The sequence below is a fragment of the Lepeophtheirus salmonis genome, chromosome 5, assembly GCF_016086655.4.
Source record: "Lepeophtheirus salmonis chromosome 5, UVic_Lsal_1.4, whole genome shotgun sequence".
Classification (NCBI taxonomy): Eukaryota; Metazoa; Arthropoda; class Copepoda; order Siphonostomatoida; family Caligidae; genus Lepeophtheirus; species Lepeophtheirus salmonis.
Window position 1 is genome coordinate 17,287,599 of NC_052135.2, and position 22,077 is coordinate 17,309,675.

The 22,077-nt window shown below is 31.6% G+C and overlaps 1 pseudogene; it reads right to left on the reverse strand.

Moving 5' to 3' along the window:
• Window positions 1-7,898: 7,898 nt before the first annotated feature.
• Window positions 7,899-18,157, reverse strand: LOC121117562 (putative cleavage and polyadenylation specificity factor subunit 4-like protein; annotated as a pseudogene).
• Window positions 18,158-22,077: the final 3,920 nt, after the last annotated feature.

The window sequence follows — 22,077 nt, forward strand, 5'->3', positions numbered from 1 at the left end:
AGGGTATGAAGACCGTTTGAATCATTCAATGAATGAGATGCAACCTGAGATATATGTAGGGTAGAGTATGCAGTGATGTCCCCGTCCTTATTTAGAACAGGACCTGTTCAGTCCAATTCAGTCTTTAAAATGACAAAGTTTGGTCCTTCATGTCGAAACACAACATTATTACTTCTTTTTTTTATCAGTTCCAGTACTGAGAGTCCAAAGGACCGACAGTTTTAAGCACCGGCACAAGAACTGAAAGGACTGATCCTAAGACTGGAGTGTATCGAATAAATAAGGAATAAGACAAGACTCATTGTATATAACTAGCAGAATGAGAAGACTTGAACTTGAGACTCGATGATTTTCAATTCGACTTGATCTCTCAGTCAAAGTCTCCAGACTTCACTTGGACTTGATAGCTGAGATTCACGACTCGACTAGGGCTGGAATGCTAGTTTATACTGAATTCAATGAAAATATTTATGTATCTGGACTTCTGAGCACATATTTGAGACTCAGACTTGTAGTATAAGGACTTTATGCCGCCTCAGGTAAACAGTGTTGTATCTATACATACATATTTGACAGTTATATCCATTCTCCTGCTTCCAGTTCTTGGATCAGTTGAACCCGAACCGAATATTACTTATCGATCTCGGTTAACTGTTAAATGTTTTTATTTGATTAATAAATAAGTCAATAACTTACTTAATTGTTAGGCTGGGCAACCTTACTATAAAGTGGGCGGAAAAATGTATCAAACGAGGCATAGAATACTTTAAAGTTCAAGTTAATACGCAGACTATTGTAACTGATAATGCTAGAACATTCCCAAAAACTTAGGTTTACATATCCAGACTCCACTTGAAACATCAGGAAAATTACCGATATTAGACTCGCAAAAAAAAGTATGCTCCTATTCAATGTATGGAAGGTAGTCCAAATATGAGAATGGAGAAGATGAGCTGGGCTAAATAGAAGTATAACATGTTCAAAGAATCTAAACCTCTCACACGTTATTACCTTTACTCTATATCGCAACCTTTCCATAAAAAAGAAACAGAAAAAAGCCCTCACTTTCGGTCAATCTTTCTTTTGAATTATTGGCAAATGAACAATAAGTGGTTAAAATTTAACCAATCAATGTTCAGAAAGCGCATATAGAGAAAAAAACAGAAAATGTTACATCTTAAAACTAAATACAGTCTACATTTTTGGTTTAGTTAGTTCAAATATTAGAACAAAAAACGGATTCGATAGACCCATTGAACTTGTACCCGGTACAAACACGTATATAACTAGGGACCCTTATCATTGATGGTTAGTTACATAGAAATGTCTATCTTGGAATTACGTATAAACTACATACGCAGACTAGAAAAAAATTCACACACTTTGATTATAAGAAAGAAGAAATCTAAGAACAAACGAATTCCCACATTGAATCATGCAATAGATTCATTTATCAAAATTTCCTATAAGCATGTACGATGTTCAAATCTCTATAGATGAGAAGACCAGAGATTTCATTTTACGAGATCAATGATCATTAAAAATAATGATGCAAAGTTGTTAGAAGTTCCTTCTGATACAACAAAACACACACTCACCCAAGAAAAAGTTCATTGAATCATTATATCAAATAATAAATTAATAATTATAAATTCTGCCATATAATCAACCTGACTTCTCCGTTCTCAGTAGAAGCCATTTTTATTTTATTTTTTCATTCTACTTTAAAAACTTAATTGATGGATTTCGTTATATTAATGAACCGACTCCGTCAACTATCGGACTTTCTTAGAGTTTCTCTCCATTGGCAACAAATTGAAAATTCATTAAATATGATTAGCTTGACTTCTAAAAAACAAAACAAAAAAAGAGATCTCAGGCCTTAAGGATCATTAAAATCACAGGAGGATCAGAAAATAATAAATAAGTAGTATACATACAATCATTAAAATGAGTTTTTTTGAATGAAGAATCTGATTTAATTTATTTATTTTTCAGCGGAATAGCCCGTCTTGTTTATTTAACTTCGTCAAATAACAATATATATTAATGGTTATTCGACTTCTACGTAGAGAGGAGAACAGAGAATGACAAGGTCGTCTCATTTTGCATTGAGTGAGTCTACATGGATGAATGATGTTTCAGTCTCCACATCTAATCTCATCCCCCCCCCCTTCCTCTTAGATCCATTTCATTCTATATGTACATTAACTCATGAAGAAAATCAAAGTACTTTTTCCGACTTTGAATGACTCGGATTTATTTTGAGTTTTGTCTTACAACAAAAATGTCGATGAATCAAGAGCATGGTGAGATTAATGAAAACATGACATAGTTTTCACCAAGGAGGAAAATATAAATAGGTTTGAGGGTTTCTGGGACAACACAACATACCACATAACGGTTAGCTAGCGTCAAGTGATTAATTTCAAATGTGCAGTTATCTAGCTACTTGCTATACATAGAAGTTGTCCGCTTAAATCATAATTTCAGTGATGGAGTAGTGGTTTGATATTCATATGGCCACAATAGGATCTGTTTTGTGTTTCTCAGCCCTTCTTCCAAAAAGTAAAAGGGAAAAGGCCCAAAGTCAGTATGTAATTAGCCAATTACATCATTATTATCAACTATTGGCCTATTCTATATTGAACTGTGGTAATATTCCCTGGATTTAAGTTAAATCTGCAAATCAAAAAATCACAAATAAGGGGCAAGATATGGTGGTATTATCGCACTAACATGACAATGCAATCTTTTTTGTTTTTTGTCCACTGTTGATTTTCTACTATTCTTGCCTCTCATTAGTCTCCGGAACATTTATTTGTTGAACTTGAGTTATTTCTTATGAAGTTGTGAATGTTCCTCACGGTTTTGTCTCACCAACATAAACACTTATTGTCAGCTGTCAAATTTTCTGTTTCTTTTCTATCTATCAGTGTTTTGAACATTGATTGGTTGAAATGGAATGTTTTCTTATCAAGCCTAGAATAATTTTCTACATTTGTTTAATAATAAATCAATAGTCGGGAATAATTGGATAGCTATCAATGGATTTTAGATTTTCACTGTTTCTTTTCGCAAAAAAAAGCTTGCAAATACAACAAAGTAATACTATTGATTAGATGATATTTTAACAGTTGGGAAACAACAAGATAATTAGATAACTATTAATTAATTTCGGGACGTTTTTTTTCCTCTCTTTTTAAAGGAAAAGTTGATAATTACGATTAAGATCACATAGTGAAGAGTATTGAATCGACAGTTGATATAAAAATACTTATACTTTTTCATCATAGTGAGATGACACTGTGTCTTTTCTCATATTTGTATTGGATTACATCCCATTCAGATGACTTTGATGCATTTATTATTGAATAATAATTATTGGCCAATTATTTCACCAAAATCATTATGTAGTTAGCCAATTCTTCCAAGGTATAGAGTTATTTTTCAATACTTGTTTTGAACCGTTCACATAAAATAAGAGCAGATTCGAATTCATCCAAACAATGTTCAAAACTCTAATAAGGGAAATGAAGCAGGTAATTCGACAGCTAACAAAAAAAATACACTATAATAATTACATTGGGCTATCATTTCATTTGTATCAAATTCGACTAAATAACTTACCACTTGGACAATTTGACTATTAAATAAGTAAAGATACCTTTTTTCCCATCATCTATGATCGGGTTAAAAGAGTCCAGACATGATTATTATTATTACTATTATTTTTTGCTTGAATGAAAGCATACATTTTTATAAAGAGAGAAAAAAAAGTGAAAAGACGATTAGAAAAGAAGAAGACAAGGTCAAGAAATGAAGTGACATTTATACCACCACACGAAGACAGTATTATGTACAGTGTACTTACATATAATAGGTATAACCCAACACTCCTTTTGATAACATACAACAACCATGATTACATGGTATTAAGAAAAGAAAGAAAAATCATTTTGTAGTTTGAATATACATAATTCATTCCCTTTCTAGTCACTTATCAAGATGAAAGAAATCAAAATTGCCTTCATTTTGAGATGAAAAAAAACCAAAACTGTTCCTCTCACTCAGTTTAACAAACACTCAGATTCTGCTGCATAGAGTGTCTAGGTACTCACTAGGGATGTGAAAATTGTCGAAATCCTTTTGAGCATACATTATAAAAAATAGTATACTTTGGTAACTAGCAAGATATTAGTATTCTTATTAATTACTAGCAGAAGTATCCGACATTGCGGAGTCGATGACTATGCTCTAATAATATAAGTATGTAAAGTGATGAAAATCGGATTCACTTTTGGGCTCGGTCGTTATTTTTTTTTTTTTTTTTGAGTTGCCAAATAAGAGTCAATTTTTTTTCCTAAGCTGTTGCCATTATTATTTAATTCATCAGGAACCTCTTTTTTCGATTTCGGAGTAATTCTAGCCTATATCCTTGGATATTTTCTTCCCTCCTTCCTTCTTCCACACAGCTGTTTGCAGCTGATCTCCCTCAACACATTTTTCAAATTGTCAGGGTTACCATATCAATTGTCGGTTTCTTATTAATAGACTTAAAATGCTTTCGATCACTACATCACTGGATATATACTCTCATCTTTTTCAATATGAGTAATAAAGCTTTAGCAACACACGCTTGTTGCTGCATTGTTATATTTAGATCATACATTATTAATCAGTGCAAACTCAAAATTGAGTTACCCCAAACAGACAAATTTTTATACATTAATATTGATTTCTCCAGATTTTGAAAATTCAAACGTAGTAGCGAGTAAGGAGTACTAAAGATTATTTAGCGATCTTTCCCAGCTGATATGTTGTCTATCAATCTTCCCAACATGTATATTTCTTTTTGATTTACACTCACGAGGATTTATACAATTTTACCATCTGTAGTACTCACGCCATTTTTATTAATCAAGGAAAATAGAGTTTTTTTTCTTTACAAACTCTTTTATTAATATGATCATAGGTACGGAAATAGGGGGGCAAGGGGCCTCTGGTGACAATTTAAAATAATAAAGAATATAATAAAAATGTGTCGTTATAACGTCATTATAAATTAAACTGCACTCCCCCTTTGTATTGGTTTGAAGCTGTCTTCCAAGTGGCGAAACACCTCTATCAGCTTCAATAGATTTTCTGTCTTCCTGAAATCTTATTAAGATGTCACTTTTTATGTTACAACAGATGACGTTATTATATCACTTCGTTCATGACGTCTATCTTAGTGGACAAATGTTTTGCCAAATATTGATCACGTGATCTTTGTTTTGCTAAGTGATATACAACTTAAGATTTTGGCAGTTGAAATCTTTTTACAAGAAAATATTTTTTTTTTAACATTCAGATATTTTTTTTTAAGGTGCACAATTTTTTGTGCCGGTAAAATGATTTTGTTAAAGATTTATCCGCTGCCGCTTCCCTGAGCATAAAGTTATCCTTTTAATATCCCCAAAATATACCCAAAATATATCTGAGCTTCTAATATGCTATAATACACCCTTACCCACAGGCTGTATAGTTCAACTGCTGGACCCCAGGGCAAATTCCTTTATGCTCAAGGAAGTGGCAGTAGATAAATATAATTAGCTTTGGGGACCAGCAGTTCACTTACACAATAGTATTATAGTATTTTATAATATTATATCTTGGCATTTCTCTTCATCAGTCAATAGTTGTATCGTCCGAATATAATATAAATTGCAACGAAATTGCACAAGATAATATTGTCTTACTATGATATTACCCACAACAACACAATGTTTTTAACACAATTATTTTAAGTTGAACCAATATTTTGTATATAGAAAATAGTTAATTTTAACAACTGTAGAATTTTTTTTTTTTGACAAATTTGACAAAATAGCTCTTTATCAAAGAGATGTAAAGGTTGTAGCCACTCCCTTTTAACACCAGACACCAATTACTCCGATTATTTGGAGAATTATTCTACATAAAGAGGAACCAATGGCTGCTGACAAAAAATGCTCTTACAAATGACAGGCAAAGGCATACAACAGCTGTCAGTGCGTCATCAAAACTCGTTACAAAGAGTTAATTGCATACATCAAATATTTATTAACTTTATTTTTATTTTGAATGACATTAACCCTTTTTATAAGCAAACAAACAAACTGTCAAGAAACCCCTAGCTGTGTTCACAATTATTTGTATTGATAAAGGATATCCAAGTAATCATACATTTTATTCAAAGAACAATTTTTGATTTCGTGTTTTTTTTAAATTATTATTCAGAGTATCATTCAATTGTCAATCACTTCTTTGAGAAGGCTCTCCTCTGAGTGGTTAAAGCATGTTTCCTTCATACAAAGTCAGACTTGGAAGAATATTATATTATTAAATAATATGGATTATATCAATGTGGCTAAGAAAATGTGGTATTCCCATCATGATATTTTTATGATGATTTAAGCGTCTGGAAGAGTTGTCTTGAATTTAAGACCACTTGATGAATATATAATTTCATTTTCCATTCTGACAACTACCCCCCTCCCCCAACCTCTTTCTTTCCCCATTTTCTCTTGTTGCTCCATGGGGATCTACCTTTCATTCCACTACAAACATTCAAAAATAGGACTATGAATATGCATAAAGAAAAAATGAATTAAAATGTTGTAAAAAAAAAATATGAATATATTATTAAGTACTTGAATATCTATATAAAACATATCAACATAATACTAAGATTAGGTTGAATTTTTCTCAAAAATAAGCCTGAGTTACATTTCTATTACTGATAGGACGATTCCGAAAAAAAATCCCAAAGCTGATTACGATGCAGTTCTAGTAAAAATTCAGATGGTAATTCCAATTCTTTAATATTTTAAATTTTAAATATTTTGAGGGGCGTCTATAGGATTATATTTAAAGGGAAGAGGGCTTGGTTTTTTGATTTTTTTTTTTTGGAAAAACATCCAAAAATTAAATTTTTGGAAATTCAATTTAAAATACTAAAACTTTTGAAAAAAATTTAAAATATATAATAAAATATTCAAATTTCTTTCCAAAATTCACAACTATTTACAATAAATTTGAAAAATTACATTTTTAATATAAAATCGAAACATAAAAATTATTAAATATTAAATTTTTGGATAAAAAAAATCCCAATTAATATTTTTGGAAAAAAAATAATTAAAAAATTAAATTAGATTTCAAATACTAAATTTTTTGAAAAAAAAACAACAAATATTCAACTTTCTAGTAATTAGCAAAAATTCCAGATTTTTTTTTTTTTTTTTTTGGGAATGGCAAATTCAATTTTTTTTTCTCGATCCGATTCCAGAAAAAATATTCGATTCTCCGATTTCCGATTTTGATTAATCCTCCTATCACTCATTCATATCCTTCAATAAATTAACTTTATTTTCTTTTATTAATTAATTATGCTTATTTACCCGTCAGATGTACAGGAAATTGCACTTAAAGGTTCCCAGTCACAATGAAATAAAATGATATGATGGATAATTTATGTTTGAAAGGCCATATCAGAGCAAAATAAAGTCGCATAAATCAAATGAAAGTTGCAGACTATAACTAACATGTGTATTGTCATACATTCCTAATATTTGAATAAAAAAAACCCTAAAATCAGTGCTGATTTTTAGAGAAGTAGTTGTTCCTTGATATATTGTTGAATTTGTGAGTAGATAGAAAGATCAAATGCCCTTCAGAACACTTATTTGTGAAGTGACCCACTTCGCTGCATTTTTAATATGTGACTTAATCAAGATTAGTTTCTGCGTACTGTTATATCAAACTATGCCACATTGCCCCATGGACCTTCCTCAATTTACTGTATCGTTTTTCATTGAGTATTTAGGTTAATTTTTAATGGAGTATTGGGCAAAGAGACAATTAGAACTATGAAATTATACTCCACAAATTAACAAAAAACAATATGGACAATAGGAACAGTCCAGAGGGAATAGTTCTATTTTGCTTGTTGCCACCAAAAATGGACCTAATATCATGTTCCTCTTGTTTGCAAAACCATGATCACTCTTATTCATATAAATTTCAATTCCACCTCTTACTAATATGTGTTGATCTTTCAGCTCCTGGGGCATTTTGGCGCTATGTAGTACCTTATTCCCAGCCTTACCGCATTAATGACACGTAATAACAATTATTTGATCTATTTTTTGAGGTATAGTCAGCTCGAAAATTCGATGAGCATCACTACAAATTGGACCTACGCGGAAAAAACCCACCGAATAATTCATACAAAGTATTTATCGATCATGTCAATGACAACATGAGGGTCCATGCCTCCAACAACCACGATTATCCAATATTTTATTTTCCGGATCGATGTGAAGGAAGGGACATTCCTTGTTGTGGCATGTGATGAATCGGGAGTAAAAGTAGCACTCCAGCAATTTACCTACATCGTGAAGAAACTGGAAATTGATGCACTTTTAACAGACACCCCGTAGTCAATGCTTAATTACTATTGTTTCTTTTACATGAAAGTGGCCGAGGGGGTAACGCGTCCTATTGGAGAAAACACTTTCAAGTAGAAATCACAGACGTCGGAGCCGGACTTATCCATCTCTTGAAAGGGAAGTGGGCAAGAACCCACTTGATTCTCAAGATCATTCTCGATCTCGATGGGAATATGATCCAGCGGAGTCACTAAAATATCAATTCTATTTCATACAACCCGCTCCATCCACCTGCCTCCAACTTTTAGCATTTTTCTATATTTTTTTTACAATTTAAATTTTGGCTGGTGTTACTCTAACCAAAGGCAAAATGTAGGGTCCGTTTATTATATTTCTATGCAACATTTATATGTTATTTTTTGTTTTTAATCATTGGATTTGAACTTTTATCGGAATTCTGCATTTTAATGACGATATTTTTGCGAGTAGGGTCTACTACAAGTGCCCACAAGGTCCTGTCCTAAAACTGACACATTCCGAGTTACGTAAACATATCTATGAAATAATGGGCTGATTATGAAGTAAAAAAAAGGATAAATATGGAATCCTTAATTTCATGATTTTTGTCAAATGTTACTTTTATTTCTTTAAAGCACATATGTGGTGCTTCAACATCGAAACAATCTTGAACAATATTCAAGAAAAGGAAAAAATCTCAATTTATTTTCTTATTTAACATATTAGAGTCAATTATAGGTTTTGTATTCGAATTGGTAGTATGAGTTTAGATACCCAAGAATTTTAGCTATATTTAAAAACCTTTGTTTGATTTAAGATACTTATACTGGGCCCAATATGACTTTTTAACCATGCAATCTATCAATTTCTCATTCTATAAAAGTCTTGATCAATTTTTGGTACTTTGAGTACAATTTACAAGGCACCCAATGGGTTAATAAAAATATTTTGTCGATAAAAGTTTGCAATAATTTACGGAAGAAAATAAATGTAATCCACTCCATTTTGAAAACAACAAAAACTTAAATTCCAGCTTTCTTTTGTATTGACATGCCACATATGATATTTGTAGATACATAAAATCCCACCTAGATACAAATTGAGGACAACGATAGAGCCTCATTGATCAAACAATGAGCCTTCACAAAAGCTCCCTTTAAGAGTCACCGATGTTTTTTGAGTGTGTATATCAAAGAGCAGATGACATAACATAGTAGCTACCTATAATATAACCTAAACAAATCATTATTTTTGTCCTTGGCCTACTTATGTCATTCCTCTTAAAAGAAACAAAATGTATGACTAAAATTGATGATTTATGTTCTAAAAAATATCAATATTTTTTTCGTAAAAAAAATAAGTTATTGCAATTTATCAAATATCATCCTTCCCAAATAAAAAGAGAGGGATTCTTAAAAGACCAACCGGATATGGTTGTTTTTTTCTCTTTTTTTCTTCCATATCTTAAATATTGATTAGATCATAATATGGTTATGAATTCTAAATATAGCATAATGTATAGTCTATATTAACATATACAATTGCTTCACTTCAAAGTAGCTTGAAATTCTCCCACGATCCTTATTGAATCAAAATGATGATTATTATTCCAAAAAGCAACAGAACTGTGAATAGAGATATCATGATAATGATTCCAAGAATAAATTCATATATCAACCCTGATGAAAACATGTAATTAGGACTTGGTAAGAAATGAATAAAAAAACTAACCAGAGACGATTTATTTCATGAATACAATATTAATGAATAGGATAAGTCAAGTCTATAAATGTATTATTCATTTTGTTTGAAGTCCTTTGAAATATTAAAAAAAAAAAAAAAAAAAAGCCATCATACAAAATTATCTAAGGAATACTTAATGTGGGTAATTTTCCAGATCTATTCAATGGACTGCAACTTCTTTCAACGCACGATATTGACCCTTTCAAATGAAGATGATTGGAGTCTCTTAAAGATACTCAATAATAGTTTGGTATATTATGAAATACATAAATTAAAATGACCCATTTTATACATAAAGCGAAAATACATTTTTTTAGTTCCTGCCAATTGGTATAATACCAATGAGAAATTTAGACATAGTAAGCCCCTGGTTGCGGTTGATTTTATTGGGTGTACCTCAAATTGTTCTAGGGGCAGATTTCCATATGAAGAAAATATGTACATTATATCCTTTGGGATTTCCATCTATGTCTAAATAGTTTATAAAGACCCTAATTGTATCTCAAATTATTAAAGAGTGCCCAGCCTTCATAAAAGTGGAAACATGTACCTTTTACCATAAACATCAGAGATTATATATATTTTTTAAAGAATTAATTATATACTAATTATTTATATACTCTTAAATATCATTTTTTGGAGTTATCTTTGTTTTTGATCATTTTATTTTTAACTTGAATACATTAATTTAATTTCTGACCCTGTTAAATAATGAAAAGAAATCCAAAAGACGTGTACGCCAATTGCATCCACCCCCTGCCCCTATCTTTTACGATATAACACTATCCCTCTGGGATTTCCGGCTATATCCAGGAGGAATGCAGATCAATTTTTTTTGAAAAATACTACTTCTGCAACGTTGTTAAAGTAATTGAAGGAGTTTTGTAAAATATTACCAGGTGGTATGTAAAAATAAAAGAAACCCAAAAATGATCTGGTAGACCTGAGAATTGGAAAAATATTCGGAAGAAGAGTTATTTAGTTTTAATAAAGTTTCACTAGATTAGCAGTAAGTAGCTAAATGACTTCGTTTTCAATCCTCAATTCTACTCTTAGTCCAACATGGACATACATTTATAACTCTTTAAGAAATCCTCAGTGTTACTTTCTGTCTTTAATGAGCACATGCACAAGTGATGGCTTTATATTTAGATATTCTCCCTTCAATAATCAAAGAATAATAACAACAGCTTTGAAAATTATAAAAACTCTTCATTTGCCAACTAGAAAACTTTATATAGGGCACCTAAAAGTCATATTTTATACAACTCTATTATTTAACATCTAATCATTATTCGTGTAGAATGTCCCCCCTCAAAAGTCATTACGACTTTTTTTAATAGGTTAACAAATGCATACATACATTAATCACAGTGCAAAGTACATACATAATATGTATGTCACCTGATTTGACTTAATCTGACTAGTTACAAGAAGAGTGTTGGTTTGCATCCCCCTTCTTGTTCGTAAATCCGATTAAGGATGACGACATTCTTTTGCATGGTTGTGAATCCATTCCTCAACAACAAACATGTATGTACATAATGTCTACCTATTCATGAGTAGGTCAAACTAGAAATCTGAGATTATAGTAGCAGCTACTACCTATGGCTACAGGAGTTCTTAAAGCTTCAATCTCTCATGATTGTGTTTTTCTCTTTACTCTTCCTCTGGTAGAGTGAGTGGACATCATCATTCTATTCTCTTTGCGCAATAATCCCACCAACTATGTTAAAACAAGGCAAGAGATTGGGACGATAATTGATTTTGGGTTTTGTTTTGATAATGTCTGATGCTTTGCTAAGTGTTTTGTTTTGTTTTGCTTTTTTGCTTACATTCCATTTGTTTACTTCTCTTCTCCATTGCTCTCTAAGTCTAATCTGAGTAAGTGAGTGAGTGATGGAATGTCCTATCAATCCTCTCTCCGTATTCAAAATAATATTAAAGTAAAGATTTCCATCATCAATATCTGTCTAATTATTGTTATTATAAGTGTCAACTTCATATTACGTATCATACTTTTCCGCAGACTGGTTAGGTTGTTGCATGGATGGGAACGACCTTGGAAGTGAGACTTGTAAAAATGTGTTGCTGTTGTCAATTCCTCTTTTTTTTAAGGATGTTGATTATGTATATATCGAGAACTATGGGCTAGGAACGACATCCTCATCATTTTACTTATATACGTGAAAAAATAACACAAAACATTCGTCGATCTATTAACCTCAATTTCATTAGCTTCTCTCTTACTCTCTCAATCATGATGATTCTCTCCCATCAGTGTTATTTCCCAGACAGCTGTACGGCTGTCGGTTTCACACCTGTGACAGGGGTTAATTGATATTCTTATTCCATATTTTAAAAATTATTATAGATGTTCCTACTCGGGGGAAATGATAAACCCATTTTAGTTGAACATATGTATGTCTGTAGATATAAGAAAGACACTTTTTTATCAAAAATTGAATATATGTACAATAATTGATTACGCTCTAACAAAATATAAATGGTTTTACATCCTTCTATTATATATTTCACATTGTCTAAGTAACTTTGTTGCAAACATTTTCGCCTCTTGGAGACTTTACTGCTTGACATATTCGCCGTCTTTTTATGTAGGTTCGAACTATAACTTTAGTCTAAATTGTTCAAACATCCCTTTCTTTCAATGAATGGAGTTTCTTACATTGATTCAAGTCTCGAACATGACATGACTATTAATATGGTGCCATTAATCAATGAGTATTTTCGAAATAGACTCAGGATCCCAGAACCGTTACTTCTTCGTCCTTATTAATATTTCTGTTGTATTCCTCTTCTGATCTATTGCTGAGAAACAACACTCAAGACTAGAGATAAACTTCCAACCTACAAATTATAAAAATAAAAATTGATAATCACAAAAAAGTAATGTTTTTTTATTCTTTTTAATTCTTTATGTAAGACATTACTTCTTTATCCGAATTTGTAAATGTTATAAAAATCAATTTGATTAAAAGTTTACTATATGACCTATAAGTAAGACAACACACTAATATCATTTAAAAGTTTATCAAAATACAAAAACCATTTATAATTTCATGATAAAAACAAAAAAAAAAGGTCAAGACTGAATATGTAAGGACAAAACCATTAAGACAAATATGCAGATAAGCTTTATTTGAGACTTTCTCATGCGATTATGTGTTGCTGTAGAAGCATAGAGGTATTGTCAGTAAGAAGAGGACCTTATTGCATCTGGTCGCAAATATGATGTTCTGGACTTTGGAAATAACGACTTTTACTTCCAAGAGTAGGTGGCTTCCATTGAGACTTTACAGTAATATATCCCCTATGTCAATATATCCACCTCCGAAATTGGATGAACAACGAGCTATTTATATAGTGTTGTTTTTAATCACACACAGACACATAGGTGCAATCCACTTTATCAAATACTATTTTGCCGAATATTCCCTTCGCTGAATGAGAACTATATCGAACGGACACTTAACCCAAAAAAATAATAAATATATTTGAAGATAATTCATGCTATCTTACATGGTCGACTTTTGGTGGGAAACAGACAAAGTAGAACTTTGTCTCATTGCGTCCATTATTTAACAACGAATTTAGAGCAACGACAACAGCTGTGCATGTGCAGGTAGGATGTTGTTTTTTGCTATAAGTGTTTGGCGTCAGTTTAAGAAAAATGGTATCGATCAACAAAGTATTTATTCCACAATCGTTGAAAAGATAGAGTGTCCTTGTTGATATTGCAAACTTCTTAACCCTGGAGAGGTCCTTTGCCTGGAAAATTAGTAAGGAACTGTACTTGTCTGGGAGTTATTATGAAGCAACAGCAAAGCAGGATGATAGCAAGAAAAAAATAAGCCGACACTATAACCTTATGCACCATGACGTTATCCTACTATGTAGTGGGTGTGGTTTAAGAACTACTTCATCTGGTTTATGAATGTTCTAAATTTATAATGGAGCGGACACAGCTTCTGGACAATTTTTGACTTTTCAAAGACATTCCGTCTCCACCCTTTCCAATTTCTTAATGAATTCTGATTTGTGGCACTGGCTGAACAATGCACCATCCCTAGAACACGTTCAGCATGGACTGCAGTAGAAGACCTAACCGGCAAACTATTGCGAGGATACCACAAGTTAAAGTTATTTTTACATGTGGCTGTACTGATTTTTAAGTTTTTAGATGATGTGTAGCAATAAATGTTTTAAATTAACAAGAAAATAATTATTTTTTATCTTTGTTACACTCAGAGTTTGGCTTCCAAGCTCACCGTTCCTCAACCTATGAACTTCTTTGTGTGGATCGCATTTGAGCAATATGCCAACAGATCCTCCTCCAACACAAAATCCGAGCTTAATTTCGAAATCTGTCAAAGGAGACTATCTTAAATACCTGCTCTCGTTTCGAGGTCGAGTCGAGGTCGTTACTGACGCCAAAGGCGATTATGATGAATAATAATAAAAAAATGATTCAGCTTTCAATAATATCGGATCATTAGTCAATGAGAAAATCCATTGCTTTTTTCAGAATTGTGTTGGTTTTTACGTAAAGGTAAATATCCTGCATATTCCTTATTTCAGCCCATCATGTTTTATATGTTAGAAGAAAAAAAAAGACTCTCATATTAATAACCTTTTGAAACGTTCGTTTTTTTATTTCAATGAGAACTTATTGAAGTAGAGTTCAAAATTATAAATAAAAAAAAAGATTCCAAACATCATCCATCCACCCAAGATAAAGTTCAAAGGCACACAATATCTAATTGTACATTGTGGTCTTAAAAAATCAATTTAATAAGGTCTCTCTTCATTTTATTAGAATATTAAAATTCCTACGTCACATGGAACTAGGTTTACCTAGTATGTAGAATATACATAGATAGATTCCAATCTACACTCCATCTACATAAATAAAGAAAAAAATACATGCACATCATAAAAACGAGACAAAAAAAAAGTAAACGGCCCCTATTGTATGTAAGCTTAAAATGTCTTTACATGTAAGGGTTATTATAAAAGTGTCACCTCTTTAAGAAAAAAACGAACATATAAACCTTTTTATTTTTATTATTTATCAGTTAGACATCTTGTTTTTTTGGTGTCACTGTTGATGGAGAAGAAGAGGCACCATCTCTTTGCAAGTCATGAAAAATGTTTACAGAACAATGTTTAAACGCTGATAGTAACGAAAGAGATAAAGGTCAAGAAGCAGCTACATATTCAAACCACATATATGCGTCAAATTTTTTATTTATTTGTGATTTTTGATGTTGATAGTAGGTTGTGTACAAGTTGGGATTTTGTACAAAATATTAGTTAATACAAGTGGAAATACATCTGGTACTGACTGGAGTAATTAGGCACTGGTTTAAGGACAAATTGTGCTTTAATGATATAGAAGATAACTCCCCAAGAAATTCTTAAATGTTACTCTCCATTTTTTATGAGACCCACTCTCACATAACTACTCAAAACAATAATACTTTAAGGTCCTTGTCAAATCGACCAAAATAACAAATGTCACCTGACCCTCTCAGATTTGGATGTTTTTTGGGGAAAAACCTCAATTTATGATTAGGTTAAGTATGTCAAATTTCAGGACATGTTTTGGAGTCGTTCATGAGATATAGATACTCGTCCTAGGGCCTTTTTTAACCAAAAAATTCAGCGTCGCTTAAAGCATCTTTTACCGAACGCTACTTTTTCTAGTATACTTTTGATAAAAAATTGCCTACCTCTTGAAATTTAATACTTTATTATTATTTCGAAGTGTGAGGATTCCAAAAAAGAAGTAATAAGTAGAATATCTAAATTTTATATGACCTCAATTTTGATTTAAAAAAAAAAAAACAAAAAAACTCTGAAATACGCTAGCAAAAAATTGCCCAACTCTTATGAAGATGAAACATTGGCAACATGAATGTCCCTTGGGGGCGTGGGGGATATTACTGTGCCCCAAATCGTGTTGGCTTTTTTATCATTGCTTTCAGGGTGGGATCTCAATATTAGATTACTTTTCTCCGTAAATTTGGTCGATTTTACGGACGTGTTTATATCTTAAACTTATTTTATGATTTAAATAGGCTTACGAAAAAAAACTGAACTACAGTAATTAATAATATTCCTTAGAAGGTGACAAATTTAAAAAAAATATGAGTAGTTTATTTTATTCACTAGTTTATAAAGATGGACATAATTTTAAAAAGAGTTTGTTCATTCTTTTTTAGACTTGGAACTGTCATCCTTTCGCTCTTGTTGCTATTATTATCAAAATTCTGTTTGATTTACACTCATGAGAATTTAGAAAATTCTCACATCTCTAACGATTAGGTATGTGTAACATCCAATGAAGCCTACTATAGTTATCTATAATCGAACTTCCTACTTTTTGTTTTCTATCTCAGATATCCATCATGGCTTCTATCAGCTGACTATGATCATAATATTATTCAAAAGTTACGTATCCTTAATTGAGAGGACATTCCGAATGATGGAGAGGAATTCTATAAATGTACATATTATGTGTTTAAATATATTATTTACTGATAGCCATTTCAATCACCCTCCGATCATCCAATGTTCCTTCCTGTACATAATATGGACAATGTATAAATATATATTGTCCTAGAAGCATCCAATTAAACAAAACAAGAAATACTTGCATAGGAAATAGTTATGTAAATATAATTAGATAAGGTATTTTTTTAAGAGAAAAAAGTCCCTAGGAAAACACCCAAGTTATAAATTTGAAAATTCTTCACTTGAATTTACCTATAAGTAGGTACATAATATATCTGGGTATGAATGGAGATAATGTCACAGATACCTGAAGAGAGTAAAAAATAAACGAATATTTATTGACTAAGTGTCATTGATCTTGTCACCCTTTTTAACGTTATTATTCAATCTTTACTTAACGGTTGTTCCATAAATTTTTATCTCAAGAGCCTTGATTTTTATTCTACATCGTATATACATAAATATTAGTGTTGCTTTTCGATTTGAAAATCCTAGACCGGCAAAATAACATTGTGATTTTTAGTGGACCGTATTAGTTCAATCCACTATATAAGTTCAGCCAGGGCCAGTCCCAAGGAAAAAATTGTTTCTCATTTAAGATAGGGCATAGAGTGATTCTATGTATGAATTGTTGATGACGTTATCTGTGTGTCAAAATGGTGAACATTGGCAAAATTACGTTATATGAAGTTGCATAAATGATATTTGTACAACTCATAAATCAGGAGTCGGGATAAAATCGTTCCATAGATTATGTTCAAAATCTATGGTCGACGATTTGAGAACAAGGAAATGTCAGTCCACGCTCTGTGATTGTAGTCTGGATCGAAATATCGGTCCATATTAATTTAAAAATAATTGTTTAAGACGAAACCGGAAATAATTTGTTTTTAGACCAAGTATTAACACTAATAAACATACAAATTTAACCAATAGATGAGAGGCCATTATTCATTTTTATGAAACCTCATGTTCCGTCCCCTAAAATTAACCCAAAAACAATGACTCTTAAAGAAGTATCTTCATTTTTTATTTTTTTGCTGGATCTTTTTTTGTTTTCAGATTGAAATCAATCATAGTTCATTGAGCGAATAAGTATTTTGATAATATGTGCTTATTTTTATCCGAGACAATCATTGTTATATATACATAGATGCTTGACTAGATAGCTGTGATGTGAGATTGGAATTCATGGGTGACGACTCTAAATATGTATGTCTGTACATATAAGAATGTGGACATACTGCAAGAAAATAACGATCATACTCCTAAAGACAATAGGAAGAATAAAGTATAATAATCTTCATTTATGGGTTTATAAGTATGTATTTAAATGTGTTGACCCTTTTGGTTATAACTTATGGATATTTGGGAATCTATGGAAACATACATAAAATTACCATTTTGAGATTCCCACTTCCAACTACAGTAATACTTTGGACCATTATTAAAACTACAGAGGCGCTATAATCAGGAAATTATTCAGTTCCTATTGGGATTCGGATAGTGATAGTTATTTTTTTATTATTGTGAATAAATTTCGTTTCTCGGTGCTAAAATTGTAGTATTATCGGTTATATCCGTGTGTCCGTGTCAAAGATTAACAAATTGACTGGGACTGGACTTGAAGTTGTATTCTACGAAGGGATGTATTGGGATCATAATTCTAGATTCGGGTAGTTTCGATTCTGAACTTGAGGCTGTATTTTATAACTCTCAACTTTCCTAGGAGGAATCTTCACACTGACTCACTACTCAATATGGGTGTTTTTGAATACAGTGTTCATCATTTTTTGGATCCAGATCCGAATATATCGGGTATTTTTGGTCAAAACTACGGCTCAGAACCTTTTTACAGTTATTTTTAATTGTTTATGCAGTACTATAATGTAGTTTTCATTTCTGCTATATACCCGAGATCAATCACTAGGAAGGGGTAATAAAGGGCTTTGCCCCTCTTAACGATGCTTAAAGCAAGCTCACGGACTGAAGCATAAGAAAAATGTGAATTTATTCTTCTAAAATTGATCTCCTAGATTCTTATGCCTATAAAAGTGTCACTCTTCAGACCTGTCGCTTCAAGGAAGTAAATGTTAAAAAATAGTTATTTCTAAAAAAGATATACAATAAAAAGATCATTATAAAAAACATCAAGATTAAATAAATACAAATGTATTCTCAATAAGTTTCCCTTCATTAAAGAAAAATCCTAGTTATGGCCCTGCCCCTCTGAAAATTTGAAGTGTCTCACCAAAGATATAGATCTGGTTACCTTGGATTAAGAGTAACATTCGTATGAATGAAGTCTTCATAAATTAAAAATGACCCAAAGTTATCTTCTTAAACATAAATTCATAATTATTTATTCGCAAGGACTATAATAGAATATTCAAATTTTAAAATATAAAAAGCAAAGAAAGTAGATATATTTTTCACATATCATGTTATTTTTTATCGTTCTGCTACAACAAAGAAATTGGTTAGAACTCCGAATGTGCACCCAGACTTGCTTATTGAGAATTGGAATAATAATGATACAAAAAAGAAATTTTCTTCCTCAGTTTTTATTTCAAAAAAAAAAAAAAAATCAGTTCTGTCTATGATTTCTCATTTTCTAGAACATTTTCAATGAACAAGATTCAAAATTTTTAATTTCAACGTGCCTGAAAATAGTGGAATAAGATGAGAAATAATAAATACTGTCCAATTTTAGTAGTTTATATTATAAATATAGATGAAAAATTATTTTTGGTCTAATTAATTCATGTATTTTACGTACGTTAGAAAGTGAAGCCATATGTAATGAAATAATAACTTTTTGGTTTGTGAAAGGTAATTTTTGGGTATCATTTTTTGCCAATGTACATCATTTCGACTGTTGCGTAAATATTAAAGGCTTTATAAGTGAATCTTCAATATGTATTTAAATTTTCAGCGAAAGCATTACAGAAAGGAAGCTTAAATAAAACTTTTTAATGTTTAACTCTACATGCTTTTGTGGATTTTTTAAAGTCCCTGGTAAAGTTAAATATTAAAGGACTACCATACAACATTCTAATATTTAAAGTTCTCAAAAGTATGGTCTTGTTCGGGATTTCTAAAGAAACAGGGGAATGTCATTGGAAACCAAGGCTTCAGATTTTGATTTACTCAACTCAAAAGCCTTAGTAACAAAGACGGATGGATATTTTTCAATATTTTATTTTTATTTGAAAGCCTCAACACTCCGGTTAATAATGGAACGCCACTTTATTCATATGGCTGCCGTCGCTGGCCTTACAGTAGGCCATTCTGTCGACCCAATTTTTCAATACATTTTCGATGGTGTGATCTTCAATAGCGTCAATGGCGAATGGTGTAACATTTATTCTTGACGGTTCCCCCAAAAAATAGTCCAACGGAGTCAAATCGCAGCTACGAAGTGGCCAGTTGACGTTGCCGTTTCGGCTTATGATGCGGTTGTTGAAGACAGTGTGCAAAAGATCCACTGTACCGTTGACTGTGTTGCACGTAGCACCATCCTGTTGGAACCAAATGTCGTCGATGTCTTCCTTTTCCATTTAAGGAAACAAAAAATCTTCCAACATGGCCCGATAGCGCTCACCATTGACCGTAATGGCGGCTCCTTGCTCGTTTTTGCGCTTTTGGCAACAGCAGCAATGTTTTCGATTGAGCGCACTGGACGAACACGGGAACGCGTTGTTTTATCCATTAACGAACCAGTTTCGTGCACACACTTCACAAATTTATCCAGAAACTGCCTAGAATGCGCTTTATTTCGACAAACGTAATTTTCTTGCAGATTCGTCTGAAAATTTTGGAAGTAAGTCTTCAGTATTTTTCAATTTTTTTCGAGCGTAAACTTAACCATTTCGTAAACCGGAGACCTTTTACAAAATATTAGACACAATTAAAATGTTACTACAGCTGTCAGACGAAAAAAAATGGTAGTTTAAAATGCAACCGCTAGATGGACCACCTGATATATTCGTATTTTTGTAAATTTTAGTAACATTACGATATAATCTTACCCAGTAGCATAAATTTTAAAGTAAAATGTTTATTTATGTTTATAGTTTACGTAACTGCTTCGGTATTTAAGTGTAAGAACAAAAAATAAAGCTTAAATTAGGGAATTCTCATAGGTGTAAACCTCCGATAAATCCATGCAAAAAAACCTCTAGTTTGCCCCCACCCCAATGATTGAAACCCTACGACTTCTACACATATATTACAAACAATATTTCTTCCATGTGACTGACCATTGATTTGATTGTTTATTCCTTTGAAAGAGAGGTCAATATTCAATCTTTTGGTTGGAGGCTTATGTACATATGTAGTTTCCCACAAATATTAACATGGAGATATACAAAAGTGTCTAAATAGATCATGGACGGAAATTTCATTCGTGGATAAAAGAAGGAAAGAGGGAAAAGACACTATGAAATATCTGCAGGAGATCCTCAAAAAAATTTTTTTTTTTGCTTTTTTCCGGAAAGCATCTGCTTCTTCCCATCATTTAAAAACATAAAGTTTTTGAGTTCTTGTCGTGTCGTTCTCTCCTTCTTTCACATCGGAAGTAGGTAAATATTATCTGCTTTGTTCCCAGTCATGAATGATAAACATGCAACATTAACCTATGTAAATAAAGTATTTATAATAAATTATGTTTATTTTAATTATTCTTAAAGTTTAAAAAAGAAAAGAGAAAATAAATAAAGAAAAATTAAACTCACAGCAGGATCTTAACTACATTGGCTAACGAGTTTGTTTATATGTTAATTTAAATTAAGTTAAAAATAATTACAAGTCGTAATGATGTCTATTTGTGGGTAGGAAATGAATGCCTCTAAAATATAAATTATAATTCTTGAGACTACACAATTTCACTATAAATGTACATTTGAAATAATTACTTTGATCATGGGATTTTCAGAAAAGGTCAGCGTTTACATATATAGTAAAATCCTAAGATATTAATTGTCGGAGAATAAAAAATTGCAAAGAGTACAGTGCTTGATTATTTTATTGATCCCCTATATCCGGGTAAGAAATATACATTGTATATATTGGAAGTATGGAGAAGACTTTAAACTTAATCAGTAATTAATGAAGAATAGTAATTTTCATAGTTAATATAGACTCTATTAATATTTCAAATCCAATCATCAGTGGTCAGAAAAGTCTTTAAACAACAAGCCCATGTCCATCAAGTTCAAGTCCAGGAATATTTTCGTCAAGTCCAGTTCGAGTACTCAGGTTTCTTTTGAGCAAATTTCCCGTCTGTAGTTATAATACAAGATCTATAATGATAAGGCTTTTCATAAATTCAGAATGAACTGGTATTTGAGTCTCAAGTCTAAGT